This window comes from Schistocerca piceifrons, chromosome 6 (genome assembly GCF_021461385.2).
Source record: "Schistocerca piceifrons isolate TAMUIC-IGC-003096 chromosome 6, iqSchPice1.1, whole genome shotgun sequence".
NCBI classification, from domain to species: Eukaryota; Metazoa; Arthropoda; class Insecta; order Orthoptera; family Acrididae; genus Schistocerca; species Schistocerca piceifrons.
In genome coordinates this window covers 436,486,587-436,504,359 of record NC_060143.1, presented here as the reverse complement: position 1 = coordinate 436,504,359, position 17,773 = coordinate 436,486,587, and the positions used below count along the sequence as shown (strand labels likewise).

At 37.7% G+C, this 17,773-nt stretch overlaps 1 protein-coding gene across 2 annotated transcripts in view; it reads left to right on the top strand.

Moving 5' to 3' along the window:
• Positions 1-16,625, top strand: part of LOC124802758 (testis-expressed protein 2) — a 314,369-nt gene extending 297,744 nt beyond the window's left edge. For both annotated transcript variants that reach the window (XM_047263750.1, XM_047263749.1), the window contains exon 16: positions 13,575-16,625. The gene's annotated coding sequence lies outside the window, so the exon portion shown is untranslated. The remainder of the gene's footprint in view (positions 1-13,574) is intronic.
• Positions 16,626-17,773: the final 1,148 nt, after the last annotated feature.

Here is a 17,773-nt window from a genome sequence, read left to right as displayed (position 1 = left end):
AGAGAAATGAGTTAGGCAATGTTCAGTATTGGTGTCTGATTGAGTCGCCACTCCCATCATGCACTGATCCTGCTGCTCGCAGTGTGGTTTCAGTTGCCTGAGGCTGCAGTCATGTGTGTAAGTTGCTTGTGCGTGCTTGTGTGTGTGTGTTGTTGTTGACAGAGGCCATTGGCTGAAAGCTTTAAGTGTGAAAATCTTTTTGTTGTGCCTGTCTGCGACTTAGTATATTCTCTACATGGTGAGTAGCAACTTTCCTTCTCACAATATTGTTACATTTCATCCTGGGATTTCCGTTGTTTGACTTTGCCTGACAGCTTTTCTTCGATCCTAACCCAGTGCTGTTCTCCTTTGTTATTATTTTCATTTGCATCACTATACTCAATGCTCATCCTCTTTCTCTTCTTTCCTATGTTTCTCTTGTCACCTTGCAAACAGCACTGCTCACTCTGCTTATGAGTCACACTGTATCAACCGTCACAGCCGCACACAACAGACACCTACAAGACCATTCTGATTGTTGGTGCAGCATAATATGTGCTACATTACTCCCAACAATATAATTAATCCTATACTTTTAAACTGATCACTCTCTTGCATCATTTCATGTACTTTTACGTGTTTACTCCCGCAACTTTCCGGTGCAACACAATATTGTATCTCATCCTATGAACCCTTCCCAACCCCCGACACTTTCTCCGTTCTATACCAGTTTGCACCTACTAATCCCACCATCCTGTCACATCTGCCGTCCCCCTTCTTCACAGTTATCCACCGACAGACCTGCTAACCACAGTAATATATATTTTTTATCACTTATTCTTTACTTTTATCTGTGTGACGTCTTGCCAATTTTAGCAACTTTTTGCATTTCGCTATCGTCGACTCCCTCAGATTCAATCTTGTTTCCCCCTTTTGCATCCATTTCATCCCTTTCATATAGTTTCACACGTATTTTGGCGTATTTTTGCAAAAAAAAAAAAGGCTGCCACCCCTCCTTCCACAATTCAAATTCTGCCAATCCTTTGCCCTCACCAACATATTCCTGCAAAACCATATCAACCAAGCCCAAACCTCCTTGCAGTACCTTCTCTCCATCCGCAAGATTCTCCTGCTACCAGTCCAAAATTCCTGGAACCCATAATACACATTGAAACTCCTGCCCTGCAAGAACATGAGCAACATGCATGACGCCACCTCAAAAAGCTTTCCATCTTGCTCACTTCCTATTCCCGCCTTGGAGTGCTACTGTCCATCACCTCAACCCCTCCCATGCCCCCTCATAGCGGACTAACCCTGTCTTGCAGACCTACTACACATACCCCACTCTCCAAAACTCCCTCCCACCGCCACACAGAATCCAGAACCTAAACAGACCCACAACACAGTCATAAACCTTTCTTCCGGAAGCCTTAGCCCCACAGAAATATCAGTCCTTTCCAAAGGCCTCACCTTTTGCCCCACTCCTAAATTCAATCATGCAGGACTTGTTAAAGACCTTCTCTCCTTCTCCCGGTCCCTACAGTGGAAACACTTTTTCGCCACCAACCCTACCAATCAGAATAAACCAAAGACCAATATTGAACCTTGCCTAACTCAGTTCACTCCTCCATCCAACCATGTTCTGCCCCCACCGCCCCCAAAACACCCCCTGTTAACTTTCCAGAGTATCTTAACATCAAACCTGGCCTCACCATCATTCCCCAAATCCCTCAACAAGCAGACTAACCTTACATCTGCAGAAATAACTGCAGTCCAGCATCTAAAAACTGACCCTGACATTATAATCTTACCTGTCAGCAAAGGCTCCACCTTGGTGTTATGAACTGCAAGGATTACCTGGTGGAAGGACTCCATCAGCTGTCACATGCTTCCACCTACAAACCTTGCCACAGTGACCCCATTCCAGTAATCCACCAGGATCTCGAGTCACTACTCAAATCCTTGGGCCCATCCCAGAACCTCTCCCTGGAGTCCATCTCTCTACTCACCCCTACCACTCCCCGCACTCCTACCTTCTACATGCTTCCTAAAGTCCATAAACCTAACCACCCAGGACACCCAATTGTAGCTGGTTACTGTGCCCACACCGAGAGAATCTCTGCTCTCGTAGACCAACAGCTTCAACATATTACACAGAACCTACCCCCTATATAAAAGATACCAACAATTTCCTCCACCGACTCTCCACAGTTCCTGTCCCTTTACGGCACGGTGCCTTGCTCATCACTGTTGATGCCAGCTCCCTGTACACTAACATTCCTAATGCCCATGGCCTTACCGCTATTGAACACTACCTTTCCCAATGTTCGATGGATTCCAAACCAACAACCTCCTTCCTAGTCACCATGACCAACTATATACTCTCCCTCAATTACTTCCTCTTTGAAGGTATTGCCTACAAGCATATCCGGGGTATGGCTATGAACACCCGCATGGCACCATCCTATGCCAACCTATTCCTGGGCCGTCTAGAGGAACCCTTCCTAAACACACATAATCCTAAACCCCTCACCTGGGTCCAAGTCACTGATGACATCTTCGCTATCTGATTCAAAGCTAAGGACATCCTATCCACATTCCTCCAGAACCTCAACAACTTCTCCCCCATTTGCTTCACCTGTTCCTACTCAAGCCAACAAGTTATCATCCTAGATGTTGAATCTACCATCTGTACCTCCATCCATATCAAACCTATTAACTCCAAGCAATACCTCCACTTCGACAGCTGCCACCCATTCCATACCAAGAAGTCCCTTCCGTACAGTCTTGCCACCCGTTGTCATCGCATCTGCAGTGACGAACAGTCCCTCTCGAAGTATACTGAGGGTCTCAATGGAACGTGCACTGACCTTAATTATCCTCCCAACCTTATACAAAAACAAATGTTTTCAGTCACCCACTACCTCCCAAAGCCCCACTGTCCAGCCACAGAGGAGTATTCCCCTCATTAGTCAGAACCAGCCAGGACTGGAACAACTGAATTATATTCTCCACCAGGGTTTCAATTACCTGTCATCGTGCCCTGAAATGAGAAATGCCCTCCCCATTATCCTTCCCACCCCTCCCACAGTGGTATTCCGCCGTCCACCAAAGCTACACAATATACTTGTCCATCCTTATACCTCATGGCTCATACCCCTGTAATAGACCTAGATGCAAGACCTGTCCCATACATCCTCCCAATACCACCTACTCCATTCCGGACTCTAACATCACCTATCCCATCAAAGACAGGGTTACCTGTGAAACCAATCATGTAGTCTACAAGCTAAGCTGCAACCAGTGTGCTGGACTCTATGTAGGCATGACAACCAATAATCTGTCTGTCCACATGAATGGCCGCCGACAGACTGTGGCCAGGAAACAGGTGGTCCACCCTGTTGCTGAACATGCTGCCAAACATTATATCCCTCATTTCAAGGACTGCTTCACAGCCTGTGCAATATGTATCCTTCCCACCAATACCAGCTTTTCTTAATTGTGCATGTGGGAACTTTCCCTGCAATGCTTCCTATGGATTCCCATAACCTTTGTGGACTCAACCTTCATTAGTCACTGTCCTCACCCATCCAGCCCCTTCCTTGCTCCCATTCCAGCACTAACCAGCCATCATTCCACTGCCACACTCAGTTTTTTTTATATTTTTAAATTTATTTATTTCTCTCTATATGTCTCCCCCACCCCCACCCTCCCCACTTCTCCCCTGTCCCCATTCAACCTGCAGCACTTCACTGTCCACTATCCCCACCATACTACCCCTTCCCCTCCCCGCCCTTGCCTGAGGCTGCAGTCGTGTGTGTGAGTTGCGTTTTGTGTGTGTGTGTGTGTGTGTGTGTGTGTGTGTGTGTGTGTATTGTTGACAAAGGCCATTGGCCAAAAGCTTTAAGTGTGAAAATCTTTTTGTTGTGCCTATCATTGACTCAGCATCTCCGCTATATGGTGAATAGCAACTTTCCTTCTCATAATATTGTTAAGCCTTAGGAACATACTTTTCCTCCTCGGAACTGGATAAGCTGAATTAGTTTCTAAATGGAAAGATCTGTAAGGGAAGAATGGGTATCAGCCTGTAAGAATATATGTTTCTTCAAATTTCTGAATCACAAATCCAACATCCAACAGAAGAGACAGAAAGGAATAGAAAAATATGTTAGTGGTTAGAATGTTATACTTCAGTTACCTGCCTTTTCCACTCTTCACAGTTTCTGAAGCTGAAACTTGTGTACAAATACTAAATCTTTGTAGCCATATTTCAGTTACTTTTGTGGTCTTCAGTCCAAAGACACCTGTCTACCCTGTACATGCTTCTTCATCTCTGCATTATTGTTGTAACTTACATCCATGTGAAACATCTTGCTGTATTTGAGTCTTGGTATAACCCCCTCCCCCTCCTCCTCCTCCCTGTCCCTCCCCCCACCTTTCCCCTCATTACATTGTATTCATAGTTACTCCTTACAATTATGAGGTTAAGAAATTTGTCTACATGTTGTACAGTGGTGACTACCTCAAGTGGTAGATGTGCTTTGTCAGTGCTCCATGATCTGTATTGCTTTTAGTGTGTTAAGGTGAAGCTACAGTGTTTATCTTTGGAACAATATTATAGAAAGTGTCATTATGCCATTTAAGTACAACATCTGTACATTTCACATCTTTGTTTGTGTATATAAGTTGCTTTGTGTATGGACAAGACTTCATCTGTTAGATAAACTCACACCTAAATTTTAGAGTCTTGTACTTTACACACATACTAAATGTGCTGCTCATGTCATTTTCTCCATAGTGTTACACTGGTTATATCAAAACTTGTATTGTGAATTTTCCAACATTTTTGAGCTCCACTCACAATTAATACAATATCTTCAATTGCAAACTACTCTTATGTTTTCTATAGATTTTATTTAGATGTTGTTCCTCCTAGTTTTAGTAGATATGTATCCGAATAAAAAACTATTAGTGGTAATTTTTGGATGCTTATAAGTGTCATAGATAATGAATTCTATGGTAGATTTCCAGATGTGAACTACATTTGTGTAGTCGACAAATTTTGCCACTAGTATCATGTTTTGAAAATCATTTCCTCATAACTGCAGTGTAGATACCTGTTGTGGTTGTGGTGGTGGTGGTGGTGGTGATATGATTTGATGCAGCTCTTCATACTGATATATCCTCTTCTACCATCATCATCTTGGCAAAACAACTACAACCTACATCGATTTCAACCTGTTTACTGTAGTGCAGCCTTGGACTTCCTGTACAATTTTTACCTCCTATACTTCCTTCAATTAACAAATAAATGATTTCTTGATGCCTTAGTTAAGTTGAGGCACACATTTCTTTTTTCTCCAATTCAGAGTAGTACGTCTTCATTAATTATCTGATCTACCCATCTAATCTTCAGCACCATATTTCAAATCCTGCTATTCTTGTCTGAAATGTTAAATAGTCCACATTTCACTTTCATACAAGGTTGCACCCCTGACGAATATCTTCGGAAAGAGACTTCATAATGTTTAAATTTATATGCACTGTTAGTAAATTTCTCTGTCTGAAAAATGCTTCTCTTGCTGTTGCTACACTTTCTTCTAAATCCTCCTTACTTTGGGCATCGCCGTTTATTTTTCTGTGGAAATAACAAAACTCATATACTACTTTTACTATCTTATTTCCTAATGTAATTCCCTCACCATCATTTTTAACTTCACTAAAGTCTATAACTGTTGTTTTAATTTGGTTGATATTCATCTTGTAACCTCTTTTCGAGATACTAGCCTTTCCGTTCAACTGATCTTTCAAGTCTGTTGCTGTCACTGACAAAATTTACATTGTCATCAACAAACCTGAAGTTTTTATTTCTTTCTCCTGAACTTCAAGCCTTGTTTCTAAATTAGTTTCATATAGTGGTAGCTTAATGTAGAGATTGAATTATATGGCCAGGAGGATACATCCCTTTCTCACCCCCTTCTCAAACACTGCTTCCCTTTCATGTCCTTCGACTCATAACTGCAGTCTGGTTTTTGTACAAGTTGTAGATAACCATTCACTCTCTCATTTTTATTCCTGATTTTCAAAGAGAGTATTCCAGTCAATATTGTCAAATCTTTCTCTGAATTCACAAATATTGTAAACATAAGTTTGCCTCCTTTCAGTTTATCTTTTAAGATATGGCAGTTCTGTAACTTTCCTACAAGTCTGATCTTGCCTTTCTTTGGAATTCAGATTATTACATTATTGTTGTTGAAGAGTGAGGGTAGTGTTTTATATCTTGCATTCCAGGTGGAATAGTTTTGTTATGGTATTTTGTCCCTAGGATCTTTCTCATTCTGGGGGAATGTTGTCAACTCCAGGTATTTTATTTTGATTTATGCCTTTCTGTGATATGACAGATTCTTCTCACAGCTTCATGTCTCCCATCTCATCATTATCTACACCTTCTTCCATTTATATAATATAGTCTTTAAGTTTGAACAGTGGAAACTCCAGGTAGGAATATCAACAATTTAGGAAAATATAGATAAAGGAGTTTTGCTATTTGGGGAGCAAAATAACTGATGATGGTCGAAGTAGAGTGGATATAAAATGTAGACTGGCAATGGCAAGGAAAGCGTTTCTGAAGAAGAGAAATTTGTTAACACCGAGTATAGATTTAAGTGTCAGGAAGTCATTTCTGAAAGTATTTGTATGGAGTGTAGCCATGTATGGAAGTGAAACATGGACGATAAATAGTTTGGACAAGAAGAGAATAGAAGCTTTCGAAATGTGGTGCTGCAGAAGAATGCTGAAGATTAGATGGGTAGACCACATAACTAATGAGGAAGTATTGAATAGGATTGGGGAGAAGAGAAGTTTGTGACACAACTTGACCAGAAGAAGGGATCGGTTGGTAGGACATGTTCTGAGGCATCAAGGGATCACCAATTTAGTATTGGAGGGCAGCGTGGAGGGTAAAAATCGTAGAGGGAGACCAAGAGATGAATACACTAAGCAGATTCAGAAGGATGTGGGTTGCAGTAGGTACTGGGAGATGAAGAGGCTTGCACAGGATAGAGTAGCATGGAGAGCTGCATCAAACCAGTCTCAGGACTGAAGACCACAACAACAACAACATACCATAAAGATGACATATTAAGTTGCAGATAGGCCAATTAAAAGACACTTACATGAAGATTTTGGCCACAGCCTTCATCAGCAAAAGAGTAACACTCACCATTCTTATACTCAAGCAAGCACACCTCACACACACATGACTGCCAACTTTGGCACCACAGGCCAGAGGCTTTCTGGCCACACTACTGGAGTTGGTGGTCATGGATGTGTGATGTGTGCTTACTTGTGAATGGTGTGTGTTTCTCTTTTGCTGATGAAGGCTGTTGCCGAAAGCTTCATGTAAGTATCTGTTAATAGTGCCTGTCTTCAATTTAATGTGGCATCTTTACAGTAAGTAACAATCTATCTTTCCCTGAATTATTGTCTTCAAGTTCATTTCTGTGGTATAGCCCTTGTAAATACTCTTTCCATCTTTCAGCCTTCCCTTCTTTGCTTAGTGCTAGCTTGTCAACTGAGCTTTTGATATTCACACAGCTGCTTCTCTTTTCTCCAAATGCCTCTCTCTGTTTTCCTATAGGTGCCATCTAGCTCTCCCAAGGTCACATGTTTCTATAGCTTTGAATTTCTGCTCTAGCTGTTCCTGCTTTGCCATTATTCAGGCATCATGTTGGGTTGAGGAAGACCTGGTGAAGCAGATGGGAGAGAAGGTGTTAAGGTTGTGAAGGAATTCCTAATATTTTTGCTCTCTGTCTCTCTGTATTTTTGCTCTAGCTTGAAAAATAATTACTCTGAAAGCTAGCAAGATTTCTTTCTTTTTTATGTGCCTGTAGACAACTCAACACTTTTGCTTTTTAGTGAGTGATATCCTTTAATCCAAAAAGTATTTACCTTCTACTAGCACTTTCGTGCAACAGGTTATCTATTATAGAAAACTTATTATATGTATGCTCTTGTGTTTGATTCCGCCAGCTATGGTTGCTTTGTGTTGCTTGTACTGATTTGAAGAGTTTTTATTGTTACTGACCTGCAATTATGCCTCTTGAGATCTCTTACTCTTTCTTCTTCGAACATCCTTGTACTATTAATGGGCATGATGAATTTTTGTTAAATAAAATACATGACACTGCAATTGATTTTCAATATCTTCATGCTCATTGACACACAGTTTTCCCTTTTTATGATCAGATTTGTAACCAGCAGGAGCCACAATATTTGATACTTATCAGTAAACTACACCTGCTATCATAAAACTTCACTTGTGGCAGAGCAACATATTACATTACACAACTGTGACATAGTAACTGCATAGTAACTGTAGATATGAATAGAAAATGTGAACTACCTGAATATTACATTATGAAGCATAAATTTTGTATGAATTCGCAGCTAGGGCATGGCTGTCATAGATATATACTTTCTGACTGTTGGATGTTGGCTGATGACCACACACCATAACTGTACTGCCATGGCTGCATCACAAAGATAGTTATATTCGGAATACCAGTCATGACCTGCGTAATAACACAATGATTATGTTTGGACTAGGTAGCACAGACTGGCTAAGGATATGTGTACGACACCTATTTACACACACACACACAATACAGGAATCACAAAATGGCAAAGTACAAGATTATTACATGTTAACATTTGTGATGAAGTCACAATAGGCAGTGATGTAACTTTGTTTAACTAATAACTGTATAATTAGAAAATGGCACAGTTGTCAGCGCTATTTTATAGGAGAGCACGTCACTATGACAGGGGATTCCAAAAGTTCCCAAAAAATTATTGAGAAAATTTCTAATTGCAAAAATTGACAAACCATCAAGTTATTTTAGTAAAAGTATGCATTTTTGGAAATAGAAAAATGTAGGTTACAAAACTATTTTTGAAATAATTACCCTTTAAGATTGGAACATTTTAGAAAATGAAAATTTTGAATATTAGTAGCTTTTTGAAGTATGAAGTTTTTGGAAAAGTAAAATACTTGTTGAAAAAAGAAGAGTCAGTTTCCAATTGAGTTGTACCAATCATGAATCAAATTACTTTTAGCTTATTGAAAATTTATCATTTCCAAGCTTTACATGCATAGTAAATCATGGAAATTTCCTCAGATAAAATATTTATAGGTGACTGACAATGTTGCCATCAGTAATCATGAAATACATACTGAATAATGAAGTTTTATGAAATATGTCATGGATAACAAATTGATTATTTTGTTTAACTATTGTGAACATACTATTAACAAAAAGAGATTAGAAAGTAGGGCAATATTGGCATGAGTAGTAGTTTTAGAGCAAGTATGATGGTGCCCCTGCCCCAATGAACCATGGACCTATTTACAATTTGTACAGAAATCATACGGCAGAAGTAAGAGTCATGGGGCATGAAAGCGAAGCAGTGGTTGAGAAGGGGGTGAGACAGGGTTGTAGCCTAACCGCTGTGTTATTCAGTCTCTACATTGAGCAAGCAATAAACGAAACAAAAGAAGAATTTGGAGTGGGAATTAAAGTTCAGGAAGAAGAAATAAAAATTTGAGGTTTGCTTATGACACTATAGTTCTGCCAGAGACTGCAAAGGGCTTGAAGAGCAGTTGATCGGAATAGACAGTGTCTCACAAGTAGGTTATAAGACGAGCCTCAACAAAAGCAAAGCAAGGATAATGGAATGTATTCGAATTAAATCAGGTGTTGCTAAGGGAATTAGATTACGAGATGACACACTAAAAGTTGTAGAGGAGTTTTGCAATTTGGGCAGAAAAATAACTGATGATGGCCAAAGTAGAGAGGATATAAAATGTAGACTGGCAATTGCAAGAAAAGCATTTCTGAAGAAGAGAATTTTGTCAACATCGAATAGAGATTTAAGTGTTAGGAAGTCTTTTGTTAAGGTATTTGTCTGGAGTGTAGCCATGTATGGAAGTGAAACATGGACAATAAACAGTTAAGACAAAAAAAGAGAATAGAAACTATCAAAATGCAGTGCTATGGGAGAACATTGAAGATGAGGTGGATCAGTCGTGTAACTAATGAGGAGTTATTGAATAGAAATGGGGAGAGAAGAAATTTGCAGCACAACTTGACCAAAAGAAGGGAATGGTTGATAGTGTGCACTCTGAGATATCAAATAATCACCAGTTTAGTAATTGAGGGAAGTGTGGGAGGCAAAAATTGTAGAGGGAGACCAAGAGATGAATACTGTAAGCAGTTTCAGCAGGATGTTGGTTGCAGTAGTTATTGGGAGATGAAGAGGCTCGCACAGGCTAGAGTAGCATGGAGAGCTGCATCAAACGCCTTCAGATTGAAGCCTGAGAGTAAAGTGAGCAATACTATGCCTCTTGTCGTGAGCAGTGTGCCACAGCCCAATAACTAACATTTTGAAATATTTGCACATATTGTGTAGAGTTCATTTTCTTCACCTGTGGTTATAATTCATGACTTCTGTGACAGAAATTACTAATTTATGCTGAGTGAGAACTTATTACAGGAACACAGTGATTATTAACTCCTATGAACAATGACTGGTTAGCAGGACAGTGTTAATAGGCTTACTAATTATTTTTGTGCACTATCTGAATTGTTTCGAGTTCCTTAAATGTGTATCAGGACAATGATTCGATGAACTGATATGTTAAATTTTTGCCACATGTGAATTGTTTTGAACCACTGAACTGTGTTATGTGATTACTGCACTGAGATATTTAACAATCAGTGATCTAGTGATTAGGTGATTGATGCACCCATGAACCACCTGGCAAAATACCTGAAATGCATTCTCAGTCAATATATGAGGAACTGTGAACACCATATTTGCAACTTCACCATCTTTGTAAATCACCTTAGTCATTTGTGATGCTAGGATATAGATGTTATGGTTACTTTTGGTATTGTCTCCCCTTCTTACAGGAGTTCCATTTTCTGGTTGCTTGGAACTTATTGCAGAAAAGTTTGGCAGTTGTTTCACAGAAGTTTTTAAGCATGTTCTAACATCAAATTATTTCCTTTCAGTGAAAACTATTATGAGCAAACCCATGTCATGGTGATGGGTAGTCCGTTATTAACTGTTGTGGAACACTTTGAAGTGAAGGCACTAGAATCTGCCAAGTTGAAACCCATGTGATTTATATTGATACTTGGAAGACACATTTTGTATTGTGGCCACATGGAGTGGAAAAGCTTCAAGGGATCCTGGAACATTTAAACTCTATTCATTGTAATATATAAGCTTGGAAAAGATGGCCACCTAACTTTCCTTGATATGTTACTTATGAGAAGACCAGACTTATTCTTGGGTCACAGTATATATAAAAAAACTTGCACAGTGACCTCTATCTCTATGCCTCAAACCAACACCATGTGTCACATAGAAATTCAATGCTTAATACTGAGTTTGAAGACTTTCAGACAAGGAGAGCCTCGCCAGAGAATTACAACACCTACAACTGGTGTTCTGAAGGAATGGATACTCAGAGCATCAAATTGAGCAGGAGATACAGCCAAAATCAAAAATGCCTGAAAAAGAAGTTGAAAATGACGCCAAGAATGAGAAGCAAAAAATCCCTTATCAGTCTTATGCTGGCCCAGTATCCATAAAGATCAGTAGACTCCTAAAGAAACATGGCATCCAGTGCATTTTGCTCCCTTCATATAAGATAAAAAGCATTCTTTGTAACATGAAAGATGACCACTAGGTCTCCAAAAGCTGTGGGTCTATCACATTCCATGCGTATGTGGCATACCTTATGTTGGACAGACTACCAGACTAGTCGAGTGGAGATGCAAGGAACATCAGCGACACACCCTCCATCAAAAGAACCGAGCAGATCATTTGTCACTGAGCACCATCTCAGATATAATATGATGAGGCCAGCATCGTGGTACAAATGCCAAGTTTCTGGGACAGCAAAATTAAGAAGTCTATCAAAATAAAGGTGTCAGAAAAAACCTAATAAACAGGGTTGGGGTTTTCAGTTTAAGTAATACTTGGGGTCTGGCACTCAGTTTATTAAAATCTCACTGATATCGCATCCATTAGAGTTTGAAATGATCAGGGAATTTGTATTTCATGGTGTATCAATGAGTGCTCTGTAAAACAAAAGAGTATCAAAGGGTACAGTGGACACTGGATATCAAACTTGGCTATAAATAGCGGTGTGAGACCAGCAATAGCTCACAGTCTGTTTGGAGTCCAGGCAGTGAGTATACATAATAGCAGAACTTACAGCATCTAAAGAAAATGGCTGGATCGGTCGTAGAAATATTGTGCAGAAAATGGAAACAACAACTCAGCTGAAAACCTGGAAGCTTACTATTAAACAGTCATGCAAAGAAAACCTGAGAGATCACAAGAAGCTGTTATTCAAAATCCACCCTCACTTTAGGTGTGTCAGTGCTGATTTGACTCGATTCACAAAATTTGTTAAATATTGTTGTGCCGGCTATTTTACAGAAATTTATTGATGTCTTCAGACACAATTAGCATTGACACTTAAGTTCAATAGCTGTTTTCTACTGCTTGCAGATATGTTCAGGAGTGTGGATTATTTTATGTAAAAATAAAAAATATTTTATAAATTCAGTGTGTTACCAGTTACATATGCTATGTTATCACAAATACATATGCACCATTCAAAAAGCCGATTAAGGACATAATAATGATACATGCTGCATAATAAGTACAGGTAACATCCACAGCAGCCATAAGCATGTGTGTATCAACAGAATAGATATTACTGTGGAGTTCAACATCATTTTACATTACCGAACTGTGGGTACCACCACTCTAACAGTTTCAGAATAGGCCCAAGGAAAGTATTCATGGGTGAAAGGTGTGCAGTGTGACAACACATTTTGACTTCAAGGTGCCACTGAGGTTTTTGCAGTATGACTACACATTTTGACTTTGAAGTACCAGTGAATGTTGGAAAACTCTTTTTGGCAAAGTGCATAACTCCATTAATGTCTTAAACAAATGACTGCACACATCTTGTGTAGAGTGGTGTCACACAACTATATGTTAATAGGAGAACATTTTAGATCCTTATAAATCACAGAATTACATATGGACATTGCAGAAGGATTATTTCATGACAAATAACATGCTAAACTTCTTCAAATCATGGTATGAATGTGACTGAATATGTATAGGCGATTTGGGAATGTAGACTTCACAGAAATTCACTAAGACCTGCACTGCAAGTGCTGCCACTGCAACTGCTCTTGTAGAACATAAAATGCTTACTCATCTACTTGGGAGTTCATATGCTGGATAGAAGACTCTCAAAAGTAAGTAATTGTTCAGACTTGTATTGCCATCACTCCATATATATGGATCTATGAGAAAACTTTTGATTGCAGTCTTAGGTGAGTGTCTGGATATGTGTGATAACATAGTGTAGATATTTCAACCCTGCATCTTCATTTTATGACATAATAAGCCGCAAGATTCCTTTTTTTTTTATGTTTGTGATTCATAGATGTATCAGTTTCTGGCCATTAATATCTTGGTGTTGGTACTTGTGTATGTAGGTAGAGCAAGAGGAATTTGGAAATGAGCACTTCACAACATGGACCTGTGGATGGTTGTGTTGCATACTGTTAAAAACAGCTTTTGAAAGCTTAGTTCCTGTTGTGGTCTACAGAAGGAGCAGCGTCTGATTTATATTGAAGTGTGGAAGGGTTTTTTTCCATTAAATATAATACCACTGTGCTGCCATTGCTATTCTCTTTTAGATATTTGTGTTAATATGTGTTTTCAGCAGGCCGTATTACTTGTAATGTATGCTGTGAAATGGTCGCTCAGATAGTTATATGCCTGAATGAAATTGCTATTTGTGCTGTCAGAATTTTGTTGTTATTTCAGTATGAATAATGCTGATAAACCAACAGTGTGTACCTTGTCATTCACGTCATTAACTTCAGTTTTCAAATGCTATGTTACCAACAACTAATCCATTCTGTCATCTGCTTTGTGCCAATACAGAGCTTCAGGTAGTACTGGCAGTTACTCTGAACTTTGAAAATGGATTTTTGAATGTAGGAAGGACAATAGCACCAGTTTCTGCAGCACGAACAAAAAATTATAGTCATTTGTTTTTAAATTGCCCAAGCAGGACAATCATAATTTACATTGTGATCTGCCACATTATTTAGAAATATGGTATTAAACTTTTCTAATTAGTATGTTGTTTAAGTGCGGTAAGATATTTCAGAGAATCATCAGCTTTACATACCCAGGAATTAAATCTCACTGGCAAACAATGTAAAACATGTGGCAGATAACAGATAATAATGGTTAAAAATTGAAAACTTGAGAGTAAAAGCTAGTAACTTTAATGTCTGAATGCTAAAGTATAGGGACCCTTGTTAAAACTGAGCAGTTCATTGTTATATTTTTATACAATAATATTTGCGATGTTTGATAAACGAACATTATAAATTATGAATTGTAGGCTCGAAGTGGATAAAACAGATTTATATAGATGCTTTCAGGATGGAAGCAGTGGTAATTTTAAGTTCCATGTTTATAATGGTACTTAAGGCCATAAACTTATTTTTAATGTATTGTTGTTGAAAGCCTGAAGAGGCACAGACTGTTTTAATTTAGAATTTTCCTAGAATTACATTATAAACAAAAGCAAACGAAAAAAGTGGTGCTTATTTGCATTCAGCAATTGTAATGGTTACTGTTATGTCAGTAAATATTGCTAAATATCATAAACATACTTGTATGTGTCAGTGAATTACACTTTACTTACTATCTCTCCCTGATTTCAGAGGTGCATTTCTTCAAACATTTCTTTCGCATCTCATTTTTTAAATGTTGTAATTAACATTCTGTATGCTATGAACCAAAGTGTTTTTTGTTACACTTAATAAATAAGGGTAACAGTTTGCTGGATCTTATGCAGTGACTGATGTCAAGGAAATAATATCATAGCAGTTTGCATAATACATGACATGTGATAATTAAATAAGATATCGTATACTTGTCATGAATGTGATATGAGACTGTGCAGGTTGATCCATTGAATATTAATGAATGGGAAGTATTCATTTTCTAGCAGCAATTCATTTTCCACTGCTTGTCTTGATTGTACTTAGAGATTAATATATATTTTGAATATGTTTCCTGTCTGGGAAACTAATAAATAAATTGTTTGTTGTATGCAGTGTAGACTAAAATTTTTGGAAGTTTGTTGTTACTGTACATAGTTTATCATATTGGTGTTTGAAATGTTATATTTTCTGAAAGTTGTTTTTATATAATTTTTGTGTTCTTGTTAGAGTTCTCATATTGTGCTCAAATAAGTGTTTCACTTTTAGTTTTGATTGTTGCACCAGTACTTATTTCCTTTCTCAAGTTGTTCTGTTAGCATGTTTGAACTGGTATGTCTAACTTTATGCTTTCAAATACAAGTCCAGCCTTTTTCATCTGTTTTAGTGTTTCTTATTACTCTGTCAATATTTCATGTACTTGCATTCATGTGTTGCTAAAATATAATTGTATGTTTGTTACTGACCAACAAGCAAGGAAAATTTACATCATGTAATAATGTTTAGAAACTTTTAATAACAAGAAATCTAAAGGAATTATACAATATTTATTCATACTCACCATTAATTGTCTTTTATCATGAAAAATTATTACATTCCTAAAACATGTTGATAAATTATCATTTCCAAAAAATGAACTTAATCTATTATCCTGTTAGTTCTTTTTGCTCAAGTTGACATAAAAATAATGTATTGATGGACCTAGAAAATGATTTGCTTGTTGGTTATCCCTCTCTCTTGCCTTCACTATTGAACATGTATCTTAGTTTCTGTTGGAAGCACTGTTTACGTGGTTGTATGCATGTTGTGGCCTGATTTTTGTAATGAGTAGCAAAGTGAATAAGAATAGTCAGGCATCAAAACTGAAGTAGATTTCAGACAGTTCATCGAATGAACCAGCATTTCAGAAATACAATATTTAATTATGTATTTATTGACTGTCCGTCTGTGCTTCAAAACTATTAAGTTCCCAAGAGATTCTTTTAGAAACTTAGGCACATTTTGTTATAAATTTGGCTTAGTGATGTTTTATTTCTCAGTATTCATTTGTATGTTACATTACAGTCTTCTTAATGTGGATTTTATGTCCAGTGACATCTTAAATTCCTTATTGTGAGAAGCAGAACACATCAAGTGAAATAACCTTTCTGTAAATATATTGCAACTTATGGGTGTAGTCCCGTATCTCAAGGAAAACTATTGATTTCAGCTAGAACTCACATTGACTCTGTTACAGAGAAAATTGTCTTTCAATATAGTTAATATATTATTTTCCTTTTTTTTTTTGCTAGTCAGATGAATGGATGATAATATTTGTTGTTAAAATTGATTTGTAATGTTTAGTAAGAATAACAACAATTGTATATCTGCATTTAGGTAACAAGCAGTTTTATGTGCAATTTCAGATGTGCTGTTCTCTATAGCTCTATTTTTCAGATTTACTTGTGATAAGAAAACCAAAAACAATTTTTAAAGAATATTTGTTAGATTCTGCATGATTCTGTGCTGATTATGTATTTATGATAAGAAAAAATGTATTATTTGTATTTTTCTGCTATAAAAAATGAGTGTTCTCAATAAAATCTGAGTTATCTGTGATGTATAACTTTTGCTTGTCTCTTATCCATTTACCCTGCTTCTCTTCTACACTTCTTGTATGATTTTTGGTTTTCTTTTTTAGTTTGTGTGACTACTTGAGATTGTCAGTTAAATCTTTTGTGTGAGAGTGTTTATTGGCAGTCTCTTTTGTTAATTTTCCTCTTTCAAGATCTGCTGTGATTAGTGGTTCAAACTTCCCTTTCCATTCTCTAATTTGAGCGTACTTCTAGTGTTCTTCTAATTCCATTAACGTTATAAGAACATATATCTGGTTGCAAAACCATAGTTCATTGTCAAAAGGAAAACAATGAAGAAAAAAATACAGAAACCATTAAATATATATAGTCAACACTTTTGTGTCCCAGCCACTTAAAAATTTTCTTGGCAACGAGAGATTTCTGATAGTGAAAGAAGACACACTCAGCCTTTTTTACACTTTTATTACAATTTGCTAGTTGATAACAATTTCATTAATAATGAAAGGAAATGTACACTTTTCCTGGCAGAAAAGAAACTAACTGCTTTTTCAGAGATTATGCAGTTTTGCTGACAATTGGCTGTGACCTGAAACAGCAAGAGGTACTCCGACAAACTTAGTCATATTACAGTCAGGGCACTACATTTGTGTTCAGTTGCCAAAATGTTAAAAAAGATGGATGAAGGACACAACATTGTTGACAGAGATGTGGTGAACATTAGGTCAGAGCAATAAATTGTAGATTCACAACAAGCCATACAAATAATGTCTGTTGAAGTGAAGGACATCCGATTGAGAAGCCTGATCCTGTGCCTCAATGACAAATCAACTTTTACTGGGAACTAAAGTAATTTTAATGTTAAGGGTAAATCTACATGTATGATGGAACATGAGAGTGATGACTTCCCCCTGTAGGACATCCACTGTGGAGTACATAAAGAGACAGAACTGCATTATTGGAACACAAACTTTTAAGTCAAGTTTGTAGGGTGGAACTCCAGTAGTTCCATGCTATTAAGAAATCTGAAATCAGGTAACACACTGCATGCTCCTCTTAAGGAACAGTTTCCATGGGCAGATAGATGATGTGAAGTCA